At 39.4% G+C, this 24,019-nt stretch overlaps 1 protein-coding gene across 1 annotated transcript in view; it reads right to left on the reverse strand.

Moving 5' to 3' along the window:
• LOC131684026 (uncharacterized) overlaps window positions 1-23,159 on the reverse strand; it is a 216,194-nt gene extending 193,035 nt beyond the window's left edge. The window contains exon 1 of the mRNA XM_058966495.1: window positions 22,409-23,159. The gene's annotated coding sequence lies outside the window, so the exon portion shown is untranslated. The remainder of the gene's footprint in view (window positions 1-22,408) is intronic.
• Between the last annotated feature and the right edge of the window lie 860 nt (window positions 23,160-24,019).

A 24,019-nucleotide genomic window follows, 5' to 3' on the forward strand; every position in this document is an offset into this window, starting at 1 on the left:
CATTTTCATAATGCGGTAACTCTGTACTTTCTAAGTAAGAGTATTTGTTAATCAGTTTGTCTCGCGCTTGAGTTTGAGTAGGTAACGATAATTGCTTTATCGTTCTCAAGCCATTTAACGAATAAGTTTTATCAAACTGACCTCTTATTTTCATACGAATTTCTTGACTCGATTTTTCTTTTTGAGTCTTACCATTCGTCCATGCTAATGTCATAGGACGTTCAATTCCTTTTAAATGTAGTTTTTCTACTATGTCACTTTGTACTAGACTTACTGAGGACCCTGTATCCATGAAGGCAAAGGTTTCTACTTCATGCGGTCCGTTCTTAAGAGTGACGGGAATTATTTGATAATGGATTATTTTACCAGAATGGTGGTAATTTATATTTTCATTGTCGCTTTCATCAGACCTTTTTTCCTGTGCCATAACATGTAACAGTTGGTGATGTCTACTTTTGCACCCTTCTATGTTACAAATTTTAGTGGTTCTACAATTCTTTACCGAGTGATTCGGACTGCAGCACGAGAAGCATAAATTCTTCTCCTTAACGATCTTCCTCCGTTGGTCGGGAGAGAGTTCTCTAAATTTACCACAATCTATTATCCTGTGGTCAAGCTCGCATAACAAGCACTTTTGGTAGCTTGTAGCGTGATAATTAATCCTGTTAGATTTTTCTATTCTAACGGGTTTATCGTCTTGTAATCCCCGCTCAGCTATCAACATGGTAGCTAGCTTTTGCTGGGGCTGTAACCAATCAAATAAATCGCTTACCGTTGGAGCGACAAAGGGATTTGCAGTGGTTGAAAGCGCCCTTTCCTCATTAACGTGAGTTAGCCATTTTAAGTGCAATCCCTGTGGTAACCTGCTGACTAAATCACGGACTAAACGTTGGTCATTGAGATATTCCTTACGTCCCAAACAGTCCATATTGGTGACGAGGTTACCAATTCGAGATACGAAGTCTACCATGGTTTGTGGTTGTTCGAAACGTGGATTCCTAATTTCTAACACGTCTCGTAACAGGCCTGAATATATCAGTTCAATGCTTCCGAACTGATCCTCTAATTTTTGGATAATTTTGTTAACGTTGCGCGAGTCTAAAAGCAGCGCGTTAACTGCTTGTAGTGCGCCTCCCTTCAAACATCTTTGCAATCGATGCAGGTTTTCTAAATCAGTGAATTCCCCTTTACGAGTTGTTTCGTAGAAGGTTTGTTTAAATCTGGACCACATCTTACAGGACCCATCAAAATAAGGCAAGTCCATTAGGGACTGCCTTAGGGCGTACTTATTTGCGGTAGTCTGGTTACCGACGTTGATTTTATTAATTTTTTGAATTAATAAGTCAAAAATTTCCGCTTGGGGATTTTCTAATTGACTTCTCTCTTTAAATTTTCTTAATTGCCTCTCTTTCTCCGCGAGAGAGTCTCTAATAGCCTGGCACTTCCTACAAAGCCAAAGCTCGCTCTTCTTTGGCTTATGTTTCAACCCTACGCAACTCAGGTGGAACCAGCGATCGCAATCGTCGCAGGCCACCATATTGTCTACATCATTAGCTTTAACACATAGGCGACAGTTGCCATTTGGATTTTGTACAAAATTATACTCCATAGCTACTCTTAAAATTAGCTTACTTGTTTCCTTTTGTTCCTGGGCTGCCCCTTTCTGTGTTGGACCGATGGGGTTCTTCCTTCGTAGTCCGCAGATGCCGGTGCGATACCGACGGTGTTCTTCCAATCTGCAGGTGCCGGCGCGAGACCGACTGTGTTCTTCTAATCTGCAGGTGCCGGCGCGAGACCGACTGTGTTCTTCCTTCCTATTTACTAGTTGCAGTAAAACATAACTTTTGTCTCCAGTTTTCCGTGAAGAAACACTACTCAACTTTTGCGTTTTCACGGATAGTTATCACAACACTACTACAAATGTCAGACTGCATCAAATGTAGATTCCGCGCACCCACGTCTATCAGTGTTAATATGCGTACTGTCAAAAGGTTCAGCAATTTCCCCTTGTCTAAGGTGTCTGCTGCGTCTCTTATACTTTCCACTACAGTCACTATACACTTGGTATGTATGTTTACTTTCTATGGATCTTGTACTTGTAACACTGTATTAGAACTTTAGTTTACATTTGTATCCTCAGAAGCTGCCACTTCATCCTCGCAACCTCCTTAATCGCACTTAATCCTGGGAGAATGCTTTTCTATGCTGTACGCCGTTTATACTTATCACACTATTTCTGGTTATCGGCCAGGTTTCGACTGTCCGGAAGTTTCAGTGTTCAGTGATAGATTTCAACTATCACCCTCCAGTGCTCCTCTCTGGAGCCACCATGAAACAACGGGAATATTTTCCCAACACTTTGCTTACCAGAGCGAGGCCGTGGACTTTATTTCTCACCTAATATTCCTCGGGCTGTGGTCCTGCTTCCGTGGTTGGGTTTTCTTTCTTAGGAGGACGTCTGGAGTTTTAGAACTTTCAAACTTGATTTTCTTTCGTTAGTTAAAGAAGCACTGTGAATCACTTTGAAACTTGAAACTTGGTTTATTCAGAAAATATTTACAAAAGTTATCTTAAAGCTACATGTTGCCCGCGCGATTCATATATCGCTACGGGAAAATTTGTCCCTTTTAGTCCTTAAGTTTTTCCCTATTCTCCTGAGATACGGTGTAGATTTCCTATGGCCTTAGAAGGGCGCAATTCCTATTTGTTTACTTATATATTTGGCCCTGCCTCTTCAAGACTGACGTATTTAACCACAATACGGATTCCTGCTATTCAATCCTAGTCCAGTCCCGCAAGGGCTCACAAAATATGCGGTTACATTTGTACCGCTTTCTAAGATTTTATTACTATCCTAACCGCAGAGTAAGTGAGAAGGAAAAACCAAAGCTAGCTAATCGGACTGCGTATGGCACGCTTATGTATATTAGGCGCGGGAGGTTGGTAAATAGGCAGTGATCCCTTTTTCTGTGTTCTTTTCATTTCATTTTCGGGATTTTAAGATCAACATCAACCTTCCCTACGCCTAGCAGTGATGCATTTCTTATGCACTGCTGACATTGTATAATTAACTCATTTGCGCGGCAACAAGTATACATCAAAAGAAGGGGGCTTCCATTCTGAAAAAGTTTTTCTAACACACCAAATCGCTAAAATCAACTCCTAGAGCACCATTAATTAAACGCACGTTTTGGTACCATTGCGACCACTGTGCGGTGTAGTGCACTGTCAAAAACGAATATGCCATTAGATGTCGTACAGTACCTCGATTATTGCAATAAGAATTTTTGGATTCGGGAATCCACCAGCCCGTGGCGATGTGTTATATTCATAAACTTGTTACAGTAGGTGTGTCCTCATACAGGAGCTATAATAATATGGTGAGAAATAGAATTATATTTAATTTGTTTGACCTGCTATTCTGCCCTTCTTTTCTTACCTACACGACTTGCTCTTAATCGTATGACATTATCATTCACAGTGATAACGCCCCAATGGTCTTGCGAGTTCTGTTGTGTCCTCCGTAACATCCCCCGGATTGTAACATTGGTTACCGGGTCTAGCACCGGGAGTATTGCCCCCGGTCTTTAAAGCACGCCGGTTGATGTCGGCACCCACGCTTGACGCATTTGGTCGTCCTGACTCTTACGAACCTTAAAAAACCGTCCTCGCATCCAACCATGGCGGCAATCATCGTCATCGATTAGTACGAAATTATCATTCACCAGCCTTATTTCCCAAACCATGTTGTCCTTCGGAATATTATGGGCAGGCATTCGTGAATCGAAGGTTCCAAAAATGAGGCACCTATCACCACACAGTCATTCCAACATACTGTATCCAACTCATTCATCTTTATCTGTGTCTGCATAACTCTATTTGTGTTCCAAGAAGGAAATGTTAAAAGGTGTTAAAGATTCTTGATTGCTTTCATCCAATGTTGGGAAGTTAAAAGGTCTGTAATTGACAATGCCTTCGGCCTCCACTAATACAGTATACACTGTATACCTACGTATACGGAACATCTCTACCGTATGTAGTTGCAACCGTGTAGAAGGCTAGTTCCACGGAGCGTAGTATCCGCTCCCAAGCGCTGCCCTTAGGCGAAGTGGATAAAACGATGAACAGCCATCTCGTACTGGCGTTTGTGGAAATTTTCGCAAGGTCTTCTTAATGGCTAATTTCGCTTCGAAGTGCGTTGCTGGCTCCCAGAAAATCTATCGCGTTTTTGCTGTTGCAGTTTTTTCCTTTATCGTCGTATTGTTTCGTTGAAGTTTTCGGGAATTTTGACGGATATAAATCGTGTTCCGCAATTGTGAATATTTGTGTGTCTCTTTATTCACTTAAAAAGGCAAGCTAAAATTGTGAGAATCATCGCTCTCAAGACCCAATGAATCCAAAAGCTCTTTTTTTGATGTTTTATCAGTGAGATAATCGAAAGCCGGAAAACGCTCGATCATTTGTATTTCAAATTATAAGTTCATTGAAACTAGAGAACTGTAACTAGCCGGACCTCTGAGACCCCTTGCCTTTTGAGGGTTTACATCACCGTGAAATGTGTTGCCGTTTTTTTCTGCCCACAGCGACATCTACTGGTGAGTAGCTACACATCACTGCTTGAAAGTGCATTGCGCACAAATTACTGTAAACGACACACGAATATAGCATACCGGTGGGCGTTATTCCTTTTTTAGGAAGCAGGGTTGTCCTAGCTGCCTTCAAGGCATTAACGACTCTGATCGCAACACCTGTCGAGGGTAGCGCAGAAATTCGATCCACCAAATATGTGTTAAGATCAGTCAATTTCCAATCACCAGAGACATTGGTCACGATACTCAGTGTGCTTCTGATTCTATCCGAGTGCCTTTCTCAATCATGAACACGAGAATTTTATCGTTGTTCAAATTCATTACAAGTTTTCAAATGTATAAATTACATTTTTATTATACTTGACATGGCAACTATACACAAGAAAAGAAATCATTATTCGAGTTCTAAAATTTTGTAAAAGAAAAAAAAGCCAAAATGAAAACTTTAACCATCAGTAAACAGCGGTTTGAGACTTAGTTTGGTCGTCTTGATCAGCTGGTGGGAGAAGAAGACTAATGTTAGCACCATGTTTAGGAAGGATACTTATGAACAAATGGTCTAAACACCAAACATTGTTACGAATTTTTTTCGAAACAGCCACGGCAACATTAAATTGAAAAACCTGTTTTAATCCACTAGGTGCGATTGCGCATTTCTCATTTATCCAAACTATGATTCATTAGCTGGTTATAATTGTGGAAATGTCTACTACATTCTTATTATACTTAGCACGTATCCCACAGCGAAAGTCGACACTAACACACTTTAAACAAAAAAGTATAATATTTAATTAGCTCAGTAAGCTTGAGTTCAATGTCATTTTGATGCGATCATATTTTGAAATGCTGAGGAAATGGATTTGGAAAGGGAGGAGGGAAGGGTTAGCAGTGTGACAGTGAAGGATGCGTCAGAAATCCTTCATTTCGGTATACGGGATGGATGAAGGGAATGCGGATTTCCATTGAGACTTGCTTTGAGAAAATTGGTTCAGTCATCACCGAAGAACCGATGTGACTTTAATAGTTACCTAATACCAAAAATCGAAGGAGTTGTGGTCACACTTTGGAAAAATTTTCACCTTTTTACATTCATTGCAGAATTCGTTAAGATCGGGATTTGCTGTGTGATCGTACTCATCACCCTGTAATTCCGGAACTGGAAGTCAGATACATTATAAATTCAATAGCAGCCGATGGAAACGTTATACCTTCCTTTTGAGACAAAGTTTGTCAAAATCGGTTCAGCCATCTCTGAGAAACGTGAGTGACATTTTTGGTCACACACACAGACACACATACACACAGCCATTTACCGTACTCGACGAACTGACTCGAATAGTACATGTCACTCGGCCCTCCGGGACTCGGTTAAAAGGTCGGTTTTCAGAGCAATTGCAATACCTTTCTATTGAGAAAGGCAAAACAGTTATTTGTGTGCATTGTCTGAAGAACAAGGGATACCGTTACTTTTCTGCTTGCGTTGGGATAGATGACTAAGTCTCATCAACAAAACGAGATTATTCGGCCTACAACGGTGACTTCAGGTCTTTTCGCATAAGAACGATTATTCGTAATGTGGAACATCTACTGATGGTGAAAATGCAGCTTCAGTTTTCGGAAGTCACAACAACGCTACAATCAAGATCCCTATGTATATGGACAATGGAAATATTGAAGTCAATATAAATAATTGGCTCCACTTACTTGCAAAGTGGCCATTAAAAGATTCATGTCTTATGTCGGAGAAGTGGAATCTATTACGGAGGACACATTGAGAAACTTCTTTGGATATGGATGACCCCGAAGTTGGCGAGAAAACAAACATTTTTCCGTCGCGAAAAAAGATCTCCGCTCACAATGGCAAGTTGCGCGCACGGGATTTTATAGGCAGTAAATAAAAATAATTGTAATTGTTATTGCTTACATCTTGTAACTATATAAAAGACCCAAGGCTCCTCTTAGCTGATTGCGAATTGTGCCATTTTTTTTTTTAATTCATTTCGTTTATTTGATAGGCACAAATGCGTTAGCTTGGCGGTGCCAAATTCTTTTGTTTTTACATTTTGGATATTTTAAAACTAGGAGGTTACAATGGTGAAATATTTTTTTTTTTTTAAAGAAAAATTTTACAGCTATCTTAAGACTAGAAATAAGATTCTATATACAAGAGAGGCAGCAAAAGATTTTTTTTATGAAAAATTTTAAAACAAGGAATTCAATAGTAATAGTTTTTTAGGAAATATTTACAGTTATCTTAAAACTAACAATATAGTTTGGTACACAAAAGGGGGAACAAATGTTTATGAGAAAATTCACCGGTGTTTTAAAACTAGGGATACAATTCTATTTACAAGATGGGGGACAATAGTTTTAACAAAGAGGTAAAATTACAACTATCTTAAAACTAGGAATACAAAATACAAATTTGAACTTTTTTAGCGGAGACTTATGCTTGGTCAAGATATTCAGAGGGGGCTGTAGAAGCAGTTGTATCAAGGACAGGGGAGAGAAAGCGTAGATGGTGACCGGGAGAGAAGAGCAAAACTTGCAACTTTCGGGCAAACGGGAGATCAGCGAGACAAATTAGCGCCTCAGTCTAGTAGGTCGGATTGGCGGATGGTATTCTTCGGACCCGCGGGGAATCCTTCAAAAGTCATCGGACCTCGAGTCGCTCTCGCTTCAGTTTCCGTAGTGGTAAGTGCGACGGCGGTTACATAGTTGCAGTCTGGAGCTGATCGGTCCCAAAAGGCAGGAGAAAACTTCTAAAACGAGAAATAAAAAGAGAGGGGCTAAATTGGGATATTTATCGTTTTTATGAAAGTATAAATAAGGGACATATAGGGGAAATCACGATTTGCCAGCATATCTCGGACTGGGACATTGGGTGGTCTACCTCGGGCCCGAAGGGAATCCTTTAACTGAGACCTGGCGTCCAAATACCCGGCGCATACCCAGACAACGTGCTCGATGTCGTGATAGCCCTCGTCACAAGCGCACAGACTACTCTCCGCAAGCCCAATACGCCGCAAATGCGCATCCAAGGTGTAGTGGTTGGACATAAGTCGGGACATTACACGAATAAAATCCCGACCCACATCCATCCCCCTGAACCAAGGCTTCGTTGATACCTTTGGGATAATGGAATGTAGCCATCGTCCAAGTTCACTATTGCTCCACGAGGTTTGCCAACTGCTGAGTGTCCTCTGACGACAAATACTAAAAAATTCGTTGAAGCAGATTGGTCTTTCATATATGTCACCATTTAATGCGCCCACCTTTGCTAATGAGTCGGCCTTTTCATTGCCCGGAATAGAGCAATGAGAGGGGACCCAAACAAAGGTAATTTGATAAGATTTTTCAGATAACGTACACAAGGACTCCCGTATCTTCCCCAGGAAATATGGGAATTGCTTTTTGGGCTTCATCGCACGAAGAGCCTCGATGGAGCTGAGGCTGTCCGAAATGATGAAGTAGTGATCTGTGGGCAGAGTGTCGATGATCCCAAGGGTGTACTGAATTGCAGCTAACTCTGCGACGTAAACTGAAGCGGGATCATTGAGCTTGAATGAAGCGGTGATAGTATTGTTGAAGATACCGAAGCCAGTGGACCCATCGAGATTTGATCCGTCAGTGTAGAACATTTTGTCACAGTCGACTTCTCGGAATTTATTATAAAATATATTGGGGATCACTTGCGGGCGTATATGGTCCGGGATTCCACGAATCTCTTCCTTCATGGATGTGTCGAAGAACACAGTAGAATCAGAAGTATCTAGGAAACGAACACGGTTGGGAGTATATGAAGAAGGGTTAATGTTCTGTGCCATGTAGTCGAAGTACAAGGCCATAAATCGGGTTTGAGAATTAAGCTCGACGAGCCTCTCGAAGTTTTCAATCACCAACGGGTTCAGAATGTCGCATCGGATGAGCAATCGATATGAGAGTTCCCAAAATCGATTTTTTAGCGGAAGAACGCCCGCCAGCACTTCGAGACTCATCGTATGGGTCGAGTGCATGCAACCCAAGGCAATGCGCAAGCAACGATACTGGATTCTCTCCAGTTTGATGAAGTGTATGTTCGCAGCGGAGCGGAAACTGAAACACCCGTACTCCATCACCGACAATATCGTTGTTTGGTATAACCTGATCAGGTCTCCTGGGTGGGCACCCCACCATGTTCCAGTTATTGTTCGGAGAAAATTGATCCTTTGTTGGCATTTCTGTTTCAGATACCTAATGTGACATCCCCAGGTACCTTTAGAGTCGAACCATACCCCGAGATATTTAAATGTGAAAACCTGATTGATCGTTACACCCATTAATAGAAGCTGGAGTTGCGCCGGCTCACGCTTCCTAGAAAAAACAACCAACTCAGTTTTCTCCGTGGAGAACTCAATACCCAGCTGAAGAGCCCAAGCAGACAAATTGTCCAAGGTATTTTGTAATGGTCCTTGCAAGTCGGCAGCTTTGGGCCCTGTGACAGAGACCACGCCGTCGTCTGCAAGTTGCCTTAGCGTGCATGAATTGGCAAGACAATCGTCAATGTCATTCACGTAGAAATTGTAGAGCAGGGGACTTAGACATGAGCCCTGGGGAAGACCCATGTAGCTAAATCGCAATGTTGTTAAATCGCCATGCGAAAAGTGCATGTGCTTTTCAGACAACAGGTTTAGCAAAAAGTTATTTAAAATTGGCGAAAGACCATGCTGGTGCAGCTTCTCTGACAGAAAGTTGATAGAAACTGAGTCAAAAGCCCCCTTAATATCCAAGAAGACTGATGCCATCTGCTCTTTGTTAGCATAGGCCATTTGGATTTCTGTAGAAAGCAACGCAAGGCAATCGTTCGTCCCTTTGCCTTTGCGGAAGCCAAATTGTGTATCTGACAGTAAGCCATTTGCTTCAACCCAATTGTCGAGGCGAAACAAGATCATTTTCTCGAACAACTTCCGAATACAGGACAGCATTGCAATCGGCCGATACGAGTTGTGGTCGGAGGCTGGTTTTCCTGGTTTTTGGATGGCGATGACCTTCACTTGCCTCCAGTCATGAGGGACAATGTTACCCTCAAGAAACTTGTTAAATAAATTCAACAAGCGTCTTTTTGCAGTGTCAGGCAGATTCTTCAGCAAGTTGAATTTGATTCTGTCTAACCCTGGGGCGTTATTGTTGCATGATAAGAGAGCAAGTGAGAACTCCACCATCGAAAACGGTGTTTCGTTCGCGGTATCGTGAGGAGACGCGGCGCGGCACGTTTTCTGTACCGGGACAGAGTCCGGACAGATCTTCTTGGCGAAAGCGAATATCCAACGGTTTGAATATTCCACGTTCTCGTTGGTACTATTACGGTTACGCATACGTCGAGCCGTACCCCAAAGAGTGCTCATCGCTGTTTCTCTCGTTAACCCGTCGACGAACCGGCGCCAATAACTGCGTTTTTTGGCTTTCATTAGACTCTTCATTCGCCTTTCTAACGACGCGTACTGTAGATAGCTAGCGGGTAACCCGTCTTCCCGGAAGGCCTTATATGCAGTGGACTTTTCCGCGTACAGCTCTGAGCACTCTTTATCCCACCACAGGGTGGGAGACCGTCCATGGGTATTCGCGCTGGGTACTGGTTTAGTCTGAGCTTGATTCGCACTGTCGAGAATCAAGCCAGCCAAAAACCTGTACTCTTCCTCCGGAGGAAGTTCTTGAGTGGATTCGATTTTAACGGATATCGCGGTCGCGTAACTCTTCCAATCAATGTTCCGTGTGAGGTCATACGAGACATTGATTGTTTCCGATGGTCTTGAACCGTTAGCAATTGAAATCACGATAGGCAAATGATCGCTACCGTGGGGATCAGGGATCACCTTCCACCTCCAATCTAACTGTAGCGATGTCGAGCATAGCGATAAATCCAACGCGCTTGCGCGTGCTGGTGGTGTAGGAATCCGCGTCATTTCTCCCGTGTTTAAGATGGTCATGTTGAAATTGTCGCAAAGATCTTGGATTAATGTTGATCTATTATCATCATGAAGACAGCCCCATACCGTACCGTGCGAGTTAAAGTCTCCCAGAACTAGCCGCGGTGCCGGTAAGGATTCCGTGATATTACAAAGCGTTCGGTGCCCTACCGAGGCTCTAGGAGGAATGTAGATGGAAGCAATGCAAAGGTCTTTACCTTTGATTAGAACTTGACAAGCGACAATTTCAATGCCTGGTGTCGAAGGGAGGTTAATTCGGTTGAAAGAATAGCACTTTTTGATCCCCAAAAGTACTCCTCCATAAGGGTTTTCTCGATCCAGACGGATTATATTAAAGTCGTGGAAGTTGAGATTTATATCGGAAGTTAACCAAGTTTCACATAATGCGAAAACATCACATTTTAAACTGTTTAGTAAGAATTTAAAGGAATCGATTTTCGGGAGGATACTTCTGCAATTCCACTGTAGGACAGTGATCGAATCAGTGACCTCGTTTGATGACTTAGCCATCGAAGGATACGATCGCTGCAAGGAGGGGCCATTTAGCAGTCAACTGTTTCAAAAATGTTTGCACCATAGGGAGAAAATGTATCAGAATGCTTTTAAGAGGATCAGTAACATTGAAAGCTGTGAAAATTAAGTCCACTATGTCAGAAAATTTCATTAGTCCGCTACTGGACTGAGTATTTGTTTGAAAAAAGGGAACACTTGGGGTTTTTGGTGTCCCTGGAAGTGGTGGATACTCCTTGTTAGAATTAAAATTTCCAAGTCCTGGAGCAAATTGCTTCGGCTTTAGTGCATCACTTCCGTTGGATTTATTGATTGTAGTTGGCGCACTCTGAGTGGACGACACCTTGGCACCCTTACGAGGCAATCTAGGGGAAGCTTGATTTTTCCTCTTCCTGGACTCCCCTGGGTTAACCAAAGATGTTCCCTCTTGTGGGTCGTCAGATTCTTGCTCAACGCCAGCCAAAAGAGCAAAGGAATTTTCGGAAGGGACAGATGGCGAAGAATTCTTAAGAATTTCTGCATAAGAGCGCTTCGAGCGTTGCTTAAGGGAGCGCTTCATTTTATCCCCGCGCTGTTTGTACGCGGGGCATGATTTAAGATCATGCGGAAGGCCCCCGCAGTAAATACACTTCTCAGTTTCTCCACTGCAAGCGTCATCCTCATGTTCTCCCTCGCATTTGCCGCACCTTTTCTTATTGCCACAATAGGTGGCTGTGTGGCCCAGCTGCTTGCAATTGCTGCAGTTCATTACCCGCGGTACAAACAGGCGAACCGGTAGACGAACCTTATCCAGGAGGACATAGTTGGGGAGGGAAGACCCGGAGAAAGTCACCCGAATCGAGTCTGACAATGAATAAGTTGTCTTATTATTCTCAGTTTTTGCTGAATACAATTGCTTGCATTCCAGAATCTTAACATGTTCAAGTGAGGGGTCCTTAAAGCAACCAACTCCATACTTCAACACGTCTTCGCACTTCAAACCCGGTTCGGCAACGACCCCGTCGATCTCTACTGCCAAACAAGGTATATACACCTTAAATTGCTTTGTAAAGCGCTCGCTGCGAGCAATCTGGTTTGCCTGGTCGAGGTCATTCACTAATATGCGTATCTTATTAGCTCTAACACGTGTTATCTGAGCTACGGCCGGGTAGTTAGCAGTCAGCTCCCGTGAGATCTCTAAAATATTAAGCGATTTCGTAATGGGCCGGAAATAGACCACCTAGGGCCCAGTTGAACTGGGTGGGTATGTTTTAATACGAGGAGGACTGGGGGAATCAGGGGAGGGAGTAATTTCGGGTTTATCCGGTATATCCATGGGAATATCATTCCCATCCAATGTTACTTCGCCCTCGGCCATTTAGGCACGAGGATAGCACGTGGTGTAAACGAGAGATGAAACTTATATTCAGGGGAAAGGGATCTAAGAAGTAGCGACAGATCGGGGGAAAGGGAAATGAGAAAAAAAAGATACTTAGCTTATATAGCGGCTTGTCCGGTTATTGAACTATTCACTTCACCAACCTAGGCACCGGCGAACAAAGCCTGCCACAAACAATGACTGGCCTTCACAATGTATATATTTATATTGATCCACTCTATGCACAGCACAAGAAAACGATCTGCTTCGATCGAGAGTTCAGACGATTGTGAATTGTGCCATTGACGCAGGGCTTATATCCAACCTCACAACTCGCGATATTTGTGATGTCACAGTCAATATGACTGTTGATAACATAAACAAGAAATACGTCTATTTTTCGGCATATTTGCCGAATCTGATAATTTTAAAAGAGTTGTATCATACTGTTACTGAAATGAGTTTCCTCTCATAATCGGTGGTGATGCCAATGCGCACTACATATTTTGGGGCCGCTGAGATATCAATTTGAGAAACACCCCATTGATGAAATACTTAAGTAGTACAAATTTACACATGCTTAATGTAAGAAATCGCCTAATATTTGCACGAGTTGGCAGAGAAGAGGTGTCAGATGTAACTCTCTGCTCTGGCGGTATTACGCATGAGTTGGCAAACAAGCTCGTACCAAACGAGCTCGAACCGTTGTTATTTGAACTTAAGCAGACCGTCTTTGATCACACACCTAGAAAAAACCTGTTTTAATCCACCTAATGGTGTAATTGTGCCTTTCTCATTTATCCAATAGCAAGTTATATTCAATATATTTGTGAAAACGTCTATTACACTCTTATTACACTTTGCACATATTTACAAGGGCACGAGTGCCATTAACCTGATGAGCAACATGTTGACGATGACGTCCTTGGAACAAAAAATATAATATTAAAGTGGATAAATCAACATGAATTGAATGTTGTCTTCGTGTTAACACAATTTTGAGAGAGGCCTGGTTGGTGAAAATGGATTCAGTCACCGAATCCGATGTGACTTTAAATCTGGAATATACCCGGTAGCTTATTTCGGTTTAAACTCCTATGTAACCGTAGTAACTCCGGAATCAAAAGTCAGATCTTAATGAAATTCAATAGCAGTCAATGGGTGTATTGTATTTATCATTTGAAACCAAGTTTGTAAAAATCAGTTAAGAATTTGCTGAGAAATAGGTGTGATATTATCATACGAACTTTGATAGTTCCCCGAGAGTATCAAAAACCGTCCTAGGTGGCCAATATTTGTTTTGAATAGTATGTGACACTTGGCCCTCTTGGACTCAAATGGCAGGTCGATTTTTGAAGCGATCCTAATATGTATATAAGAATGTCAAAAATCATTTATATTTCCAAGCCAAAATAATTTCATATCGGTATTAGAGTAGATTTGTTTCGTAATGACGTATTTGATAGGTCGATTGATTTGAGGTATCAACTAATGAAAGTAGTACTGTTCGTGAAATCTTTATTCTGGTTGTAGCTTCGCCAAACGGTTGACTGCTCATCATTTTAGTTTAGCTGTGTAAATATTTTTTCAAGAACAAGGTAAGCATGTTTGGTTATATTCAAGATGATGCTGTTCGAATAATACTTCTAACATTGATAGTATTAATTCAGCAAAAATTATTAGCTAACATATATGTTTTCGAAATCTGAACGGATCTGATTTTTTTCAGATTTGGACGAATCTGAAGCTGACAAGTCCATACAAGTAACAAATAATGTTATAACTAGTGTATTAGGAAAAGATTGAAGAGTTAAAATAACTCATTTGCTCCTTTTATAAACTGGCTGTCCAGAAATGGACGAAAGCAAACAGAACAAAATCGAATATGATTTTTAATTATTCGAGTTGTTTGAAACACCCAAAGAACATCAATTTGAAAGAACAATGTGATCAATGGACTAATTCGCTATGGACGTGTGTGACAAAGATCTATTTTGCGGAGAGTACAGTCGCAATGAGACGAGAAGGCATTTATGGAACATTGTTGTGTACCATTACATTGTATGATTGATAGATTATAGTGAAGACCCGATTTCATCAGCCTACGATTTTGTCAGCCTCATATGAAAATTTATAGTTGTTAGTTTGATGAGCTCTAGCTGACGAACCAAGTCGAATTCGAATAATTTTTTTCTTGCGCATATTTTTCTTATCTTAGAGATCCTTAATATGAAAAAATCCAAATTTTAATTTTATTTTAAATTTTGCGCTGTCTGACCCTATTAAGCGAAATTTAAACTAAATGATCGGAAAGGGTTATGAAGCTATATCTAGGGACTAAAGAAGAATATTTTAAGAAAGAAAAATATATGTCCCGATTTTGGCAAAACCTCCGTTTTGGCAGCCTAAAATTCACCAAAGGGCTGTTAAAAACGGATTTTCACTGTATTAGAATTGTCTAAAGTTGATGCAAGTTATTATGAAAATTCTGCTAGTTAACTTGAGTGCTTATGCTACAGAATTTGCGAAGTTAAAGGCTGATGAAGTACTATCTCTGATAGTCGACACTAAGCTAACAAGGCATCAATACTTATTAATTTGTGCATAAGTAGTACAAAGGCGTCTCTTAATATTTGGCTAGATTATAACAGAAGCGCTTTTTCTAAAGATACTTCTAGTTTTCCGATCTGTATACTTCACATACTTGCTCTCACTGGAGTACTATGGCTCTAAATTTTCATAACTTTCCCTACCCAGTAATCTCTAGCTAATTAAATGTCGTTAAAATGTAAAAAAGTGTTATACCTAAATCGAAAATACAGCTAAGAAATCAACCGAATTGAGGCTAGCCTAAACAAAAAATTAATAAAATCGTCGATTAAAACCAACAAACGATACCGAGTTGATAGCTGAAAGTCATAGTAAGAATAGTAAGAATGTCGATAGATTCACTCATCTAATATATAATTTGTTGTTAAAATAAGTTACAGTTCACTAAAGTACGGTGAAATCCAATCCGCAAGAATCGAATTGACGATAATGAAATCGGATAGTTTATTTATGTTCTCATTCGTATTCATTACCAACTATTGGCAAAACTTATATCATAAAATGTGTGACAAAATCATTTTATCTTTATAAGATGAATTGATCTGATCTTTTCGATATCAAATTTGAGCTGAGCGACTCCAAATTCACTTATAATACATGGCTATGGGACTAAATTCTCTAAAAAAGTGTATATGGCGGATGAAGAGAATGTATGTCAAAGGGGAGGGGGGGGGGGGGGGTGATGTATAAAGAGATGGTGTGAGGGGAAGCTGAGAAAGGGCTGATGGAGTATGCAACACCCAACCGCATATTATACCCACCATTTGAAATTTGGTTTATGAAAAGTGATTCAGTCATTACCGAGTAATTGATGTGACTAATTCTGGAATACGTTCAGAACCCGAAAATACCGGAACTATCGATAGTGGACATTAAATTCAAAGAATATTTGATTGGCCATCAGTGATCTAGTCTTGTAAATAGAAATGATGTTATCTAGACTTGCAAATAGAAATGGATTTTTAACCATTGAAGTATTACGATTGTACCGGTTTATATGGAAAATTCCTATGTGGTCGCAATAAACAACCTGTAACTCCGGAACCAAATGTCAGATACGAATGAAATTCAATAACAGTCAATGGGAGTATTGTATCTTTTATTTGAAAACAAGTTTATAAAAATCGGTCAAGAATTCCCTAAGAAAAAGGTGTGAGATTAACTTATGAACTTGGAAAGTACCTAGTGGCATCAAGAACCGTCATAGGTGGCCAGGTTAGTGATCTAGACCCGCAAATCCGAGTTACTTTGTACCCTTTTTGGTATGTATTACACCATTTCGACATCATGGTGTTACCATTTTATATGGGAATTTGCTGGGTGACCGCACTCTTCAACCCGTAACTCCGGAACCGGAAGTCCGATCGACAAAAAAATCAATAGCAGCTTATGGGAGCGTTATACCTTTCATTTGAAATCAACACAGAAAAAATATTTTGTAATTTTAAGTTTATTTTCATGTGCATATTTGGAGCATGAATATAAATGTAAAATTAAGTTCCACCAAAAATCCACACGACTTGTCGTGCTTTCTTCAACGATTTTTTTATAATTCTACATGTGGATTGAAAATTACAGTTTCTTCAAACGGAAAACCAATGCACTTCAATGTATTTTTTACACGTTTATTGCTGTAAAATGAATGACATGTAGTATTACACGAATGAAAGTGTAAAATTGTATGCTTTTTGATACTCTAATTGAGTGCATTGATTTTAACGTAATTTTCAAACAAAGTTTTGATTCAATCTTTGTATGTTTACATTCGTATTGATTTACATGTCGTTTAAATTTCATTATTTTTTGTGTGAAGTTTGAGCGATTCGGTTCAGCCATCTCTGAGAAAAGTGAGTGAGATTTGAAAACACACACACATATACACACATACAGACATTTGTCAATTTCGACGAACTGAGTCGAATGGTATACGAGACTCGGCCCTCCGGGCCTCGGTTAGAAAGTCGGTCTTCAGAGTGATTGCGTATCCTTTCTTTAGGAGAAAGGCAAAATAGTGTAAATTTACGTCTCCTAACCCTGACATATACAAGTATCAAAAATGACTTAGTTTTACGTTTGATTTAAATTTTACATGACGTTGAATTTTTCAAATTACGTAATTTTACTCCACATATAGCGTTTGTTCTGAATGGTTATAAGTATAATTTTATATTATTGCGCATGTAAAGTATATGTTTCATGTAAAAATTAAACGGAGCACGGTAATGTTTCGTTGTTTCGTGAATGACGGTTTGTTAAATCGTGTCATGTTTACAATTACGTCAACGATGAAATTCATATTTTTTTGGTGTGCAGTTAAACGTTTCGCAAGATATCGTCACATATCGTAATTCCAAATCTACGCACTTGGATCTCTACGCAGAGGGCTTGGCGACTGGGTTTCGTGGATATCGTCCAACGATTGAATCTCCAAGAGACTTCGACGAGGTCGTGGATCATACAAACTCACTCAAAGTAGCAGTAAGAAGCTTGTCCACTTCGAGTTATGTGTGTTTCTAGAGGAACGCTTGGTAGAATATGAACTGGTTCGACTCATAAATTTATGTAGAATTACTTAGAATCGCAGATGCAAGGACGGGTCGGAGGCATTTCAGTTGGCGCGCGAAACATACAGAAATACCCTTCGATCCTCTAAGCGAAGTGATTGGAAAAGCCGCTTCACAATTATCTCAAGTCTCATCGAGACTAGTAGATTAAACAATAGACTGCCCAGAAAAATAATAATTTTTTTAAAACTTAATCGGCCCATCCCTGAGTCGATTCCTAGTCTCACCAGGAGTACTAGCCCCAAGCAATATCCGTCTAGCTACCGGACCAACGTGCCTGAAGTTTGTATGGAATTTTTCGACAATTTACATCGAGAAAACCCACTCGCTCGCATTTTCACCGCTAGGTGGCACTGTATGCATCGTATTACTACTGTAAGTGAAAATATGAAAGATAATTTAATTGGCGACAAATTTGTCGAAGACTGCTAATCAATCCGGTTTTGTTAAAAGAAGTTATTAAACTTTTAACGAAAAGATGTTTGAGTCAGTTTAGCATGGGGCCTAGCAATGCATGATTGTGTATCAGTACTCGATTCCCACGAACTACATATTTTTGTGAAATAATGGATAGATTTAGCTCCATGGTGTGTTCGGAAGAATTGTAGTACGTAATACCAGTTATTCTTTGGTTAGAAAATTTTAGTTCCACTTGTGGCCGAATAGAGGGCGCCAACACTAACTTTTCATAGAAGAGAGCTTTAATAGTGAAGAAAAGAAAAATTACTGCTTGAAAAAAATTGCTTATGGTCACGATCACATTATTTTGGAACTGACAACTTTGGATGTTTAGTCACTGGCGTAGCCCTTGCACTGATGGTGGGTTCACTACATCATCACATCATCACTGTCAACTTTGGATGTTTAGTATCTGTTTGCGCCAGTTTTAGGATTGCATAAGTTCGAGGAAGTGAGAGTTCATTGTAGTACAGGATAGTTAGGTATCGCACTAGCCAACCAACTAGCAGTGGCGCATACTGCAGTCAGTTTTCTAGAAGATTCTCACATCCTGAACAGAACAGTTGTGTTCATCTAATAATTGGAGTAACCTACAAATTGCAATCAGACAGTCAGTCAGTCATTATTCATAGTTGATCAGCATCAATAGTTATTCCTAATAACTTGTAAAAGACCTTATCATACTACAAGGTCACAATATAGAAGAAAATGAATTACATACAGAACAGTGCCACGTTTTATACTGAACAGTTTCGGCTTATAATAAGTGCCTAGTTTTACTGAATAACCCACGGAATTTATTTAACTGACCGCGAGTTCTTACTGCACCGTGAACTGAACAGTTTTCCCTCGTCATACAATCCGACAGCTCTACTGACGTTGATGTGCGGAAAAGTATCTTTGAAGTATATTACAACGCAAAGCAGCACATCTTCTAATAAAATACATTTCGAAGTTAATTCTTCTAGAAGTAATTATTAAGTATATATTCTTCTACAAAAATTAGTTCGAAAGTAATAGTAAACTTGGTGGGGCGGGAAAAGCTTTGTACGAATCACCTAGATTCGATTCCCAATCCCCGCACATAAGGTTAAAAACTTTTTAACCTGTAAAAAACGAAAAACCCAAAGGTTAACATCTCTATAATCAAAATGAAAAAAAAAAACTTTGTTGAAGATATTCCACAACTAATTTTGAAGAAGACATAAATACTCCGCGTGTTCTGAATATCGAAATATTTTAGGCTATATGTAAAACAAAACTTTTAAAACAAATTATTCTGATCTTACTGTAATTGATAAATCTCTTCTGATGTGTATAAATAATAAAATTCAAATTCTATTCAAGATGGTCTAGTTTTATTAAAAAGAACTGGCTTTAAGAAAATTTCTTGAATATTATTTTGTATCTCGATATATTGCATTTATATAGCCTTCATATTTTCTACAAAGCTTGTTAAAATGACATTATCAACAACTTTGCTGATGACACCGAATCTCTTACTATTTTTGAAGAATTACTTCTCCATAATCACTTCTAAGAGATTTCATCACCAAAATTATTATATCAAAATATGAGCATTTTATGTTGGAAAGCTTCCTCGAAGTTGTTAAATCTTCAAGTTGATGATTTCGAAATTATGTGATCTTGATCGTTAGAAAAGTTTTTGAACATTTGTTCCACTTTAAAATTGCACTTTGTATTTGCATTCTTTGACTATTTTGACATATAAAATAAATTATAAAAGGCATCTGTTACACTAATTTTGTTTCTGAACTTTCGCTAATTTATCAAACTTATATTAAATTTTAGCGTTTTTGAAAAAATAACGGAATTGGTCAGGTTAGGCATAAACTATAAACTGAAAAGAACACCCGTTCAACCTGCTGTTAGGGAGAGTAAGTTCTAGTTTTAAAATTTCCGTTTCTGGTATAGAACAAAAATCAATTATAAAATTATCAATCTAAAAATGAACCACTCCAGATCGTGTAATTAAATCGTTATTCGATTCGAAATAATGTTCCCCAATCTATCGATCCTGAGTGTATGTGCAGAATACTCTTTTGTATTCAAAACACAGTTCTAAACGTGCTTCAAATAAAGCAGCAAAGAGAACGGTACCATATACCATTTTTAAAATTTGAAACAAAACTGTTCGTAGTATTAAATCAAAACGCTCAGCTGGGGAAGTGATTGTATCCATTCCAATTATAATTCCAATATAGACTACCTAAAAACCTGTGATAGCAATAAATACCAATCAGTACATTCTCTTGGTCAGATAGCATTACTTTTGGGTTAACTACCAAGAATCGTTCTAGATTAGTTTCGCAACATTTTGAAAACAAATCCACACTGAGACTAACATAACTAAATCTCTTCGCCCACCTAAATCTATAAAAAAAACCAACCTCTCTCAGTAAGCGCAAATTAAGTTGAGTCTGTATCCCACATTTTTAAAATATAGAACGAGTGTGTCAATAGGCTCATTACCATACATAACTACAAATTGCCGAAAACACACTGTCAATCCAATGCGCACACAAGCATGGACATAAATCGAGCTATCCCAATTCGCAAACACACAGTAGCACACACACGTCGCATCCTACAGTGTTGAACTCAATCCAAACTCACCCTACCAACCTACCCTTCTCACCCACATCGCTAATCATTGTGTGTACATGACTAGGGCCTATCGCATTTCCATTTTCGTGTATGCAAAGTTTCAACTCAGACAGCGCTCAATAAACTTTACACACAGCAAAGAAACTTTACACACAACAAAGAAATTGTACAGAATTTAACTGTGTGCGGGTTGCAGAAATGCTATGGTGTCTACCGGTTATTGTACTGTCTGCACGATATAGTCATGATGTTGCTCGTTTGGAATTCAAGCATCGATTGAGTCAAACAAACACGCTGCGTTTCTATTTATAACCTCGTGGTATTTGATTGAGTCGCTAGGTGCTCCCTATTGAATCCGAATACTATGTCCTGTCAGTAATATAAACAGTCTTGAAAATCATGTCAAAACGAGGTTTTTGCAAAAACGTGTGGTAACTTGATCCCCCGCCTATTAGGGCTAAAGAAACAAAGCACACTACGACTTATAGGCACGAAAGTTCAGCTAATCACCTATTTTGACAAATTAATTAATAAAACTACCTTTTTAGATGCACGACAAACTCTAACCACAGTAGAAAGTTAAGACAAGTATTTGCGGTAAATCTGTGCTGTTTAACTTGCTTTTCCAATCTTAAATAACTTATACCATATTTGTTCACGAAAAAAAAACATTTTAGATCAATTAATGATGTTAGGTACTTTATGGAAATGATGTTTTTCTATTTCTATACGTTTGAAAGTGTAGATACCTATTGTATGAGGTGAACAAAATTTAATTTTTTTGTGTGTGTTGTGAAACTTTTTATTCGTGTTTTTCTAGACAAAAGCCGTTAGAAAGTAATTGTACTTGCAAATATTCGTATATAATTAGATCGATGATCACATACAACCGTTTGAAAAAATTGTAAAAAGATTTTCGAGATGGATTTGAACACATATTTTCTAAAATATTATATAACTTTTCCATACCAAATGTAATACATCAGATTGTATTTTTAAACTTCATAAACGACCAAATATTTCATTTTCTTTTAATATTGTGATAACTTTATGCGTATAGATTATGAGTTATGACCAAGGAATCAAATATCCCCAAGAATCAAATGTCCTCACTCTCCCCTACGGGGTACTGTACATAAGGTCCGTTGCAACAGAATTAAAAATTTGAAAATTGCTTGCTCTGGACCACATTTCAGACTAATGGATTTTTTTCGATTTTTTAAAATTCTACGGTGATGTAACCCCTGAATATTTTTTGTAGGAGACTAATAATTATTTTACATCTCCAGTATTGTAATTCTTCGAAGAACAAACTCACAATATCACATTATCGTAGTAAAATGACTCTAAATTTATTCGATAAGTAGAGAGTGCGGCATCTCTACCGAGCTTACTCCACTTCTTTTAAATTTGCTCTTTAAATTGGTAACCAAATTGCCAATATAAAACTTCAAGTGCACCGTTTGATATGCTCAAACCACAACCTTATATACCGTTTCTGTCTATAGTATTCAAGTGCCTGTGGTATCAACGTAAAACGTCCGGACATAATTTGAAAGTTTGCTCATGCAGCTATAACAAGAACCAACCTGCCTTCTGCCTTTCCTGTTAGAATGCCGTACATGCTTCTAATTTCATGTTCACTAGAGAGAGTCGTGTTGGTATGAATAGTTTATCACTTGACTCATGAATAATTACACTCAACTTTTATGCTAGCTAGCTTACCTGTTCGTAATCCGGTTCGGTAGTGACGATTAAAGAATTTATTTTTACCGAAATGCTTTCGTATGTGAACACTGGCGTAATATCCTGATGTGCATTAAATTCCAGCCGAAATGACACTAATGAAAAAACACATGCTTTATGGTACATAAATATTCCAAACAGGCTTGACTCGTACTACACTACACGCAATTTTCCTTCTTCTTTCTACGCAGGATGGCAGCACTCTTCTAAACCATCACTTTCACTTTCCACCAAGAGCGTAAAATGGGTTTATAGAAATGCTCATCCGCACACCGTAAAATGTTGCTTCCTTAAAACTCGTATATACACTTCGCACCAAAAGTGCACATTATATCCTTCACCATAGCCCTTGAAACAGGCAGTCTGAAAAATTAACACAAAAAAAATCTCTTTGTGCGCTAGCTATCCCACCGTTCCTATGTGGCCGATTGTTTCCCGTAAACTGTGTTTTACTTGGAAAAGCGCTCACGAAACGCGGATCCTTCCTTATGCAGCCTCAAGCCAGCAGCGACGGTATTTGTTTGTTGATGGTTGCGTGATGCTCATACTGATACAAAGGCAGTACGGGACACGATGGAGCACCTCATCATCCTCTCCCTTATAAAGGTTCTCTTACTCCTTTTCCGCCCGTTCTAGATTTTCCGGAGTAGCAGCGGAGCTGAGAAACGCGCCGTTATGAACGTTTGTACGCGGTTTTCCGACCCGACGATTTTCACAGAACCGACGCCACCGAACGACTGACCGAAGCGGAGGCAGTGCTCCTATCTTTTATATAGACGGTACGGTAATCAAGTTGACGACGGGAATCAACGGCGAACGACGAACGGCGTGGGAAGCTGGGGTCGGATGGGATTTGGTGTCGTTTTATATTTAGGAGCTCTTGTTGCGAATTTGACACCTCTATTTAGGTGTAGACGTGTCGTTTCGAATAAAACAATGTTCTCAATCTTTGCAGAGTTATGCTCAATTGCAGTTTGGTGTTTTACTATAACCCGCAAGATTTAAGCTAGATTACCTGAGAGATACTTTTTTTTCCTGTCATTAATAGCTAGTCATTTCAAAAAATCAAATAAGATTTCGGACAGCTAATTTACAACCACAGATGCAAAGTCAAACCCAAGAAGTTTGGTTTGTTTGCCTCACGAAATATCTAGCCTCAAACGGTTTTTGCAGCGCAATTTTTTTTTGTTTTCCTCACGAAATAATTCGGTACCGTTTCTCGTTAACGGGAGTAAAAAGTTCAATTGCCATATTACCCACTGAGACGAACAACAACTGGTTTCAAAATCGTTCAACACGGGTCCAACGATGGACGTTTGTTGAACGGTTATTTGTACCTTGTCCAAATTGGTCCAACGAACGTCCTTCATTGGACGATTTTGAAACCAACCGTTCTTAGAGGGTACCGGAGACCAGAGATTAAAATAATCGAAGCTCTGTTTTGGCGGCTGAAAATGAACCTGATGCGACTCGTGATGAATAGAAGAGATATTCATTACAAATACATGTTATTTATTCAATAGAATATCGTACAATAATATTCATTTCACTCAGGCCCGTGCGCAGAAAATTCTCAAGGGAAGGGGGGTT

Source organism: Topomyia yanbarensis, chromosome 2, assembly GCF_030247195.1.
Source record: "Topomyia yanbarensis strain Yona2022 chromosome 2, ASM3024719v1, whole genome shotgun sequence".
NCBI lineage: Eukaryota > Metazoa > Arthropoda > Insecta > Diptera > Culicidae > Topomyia > Topomyia yanbarensis.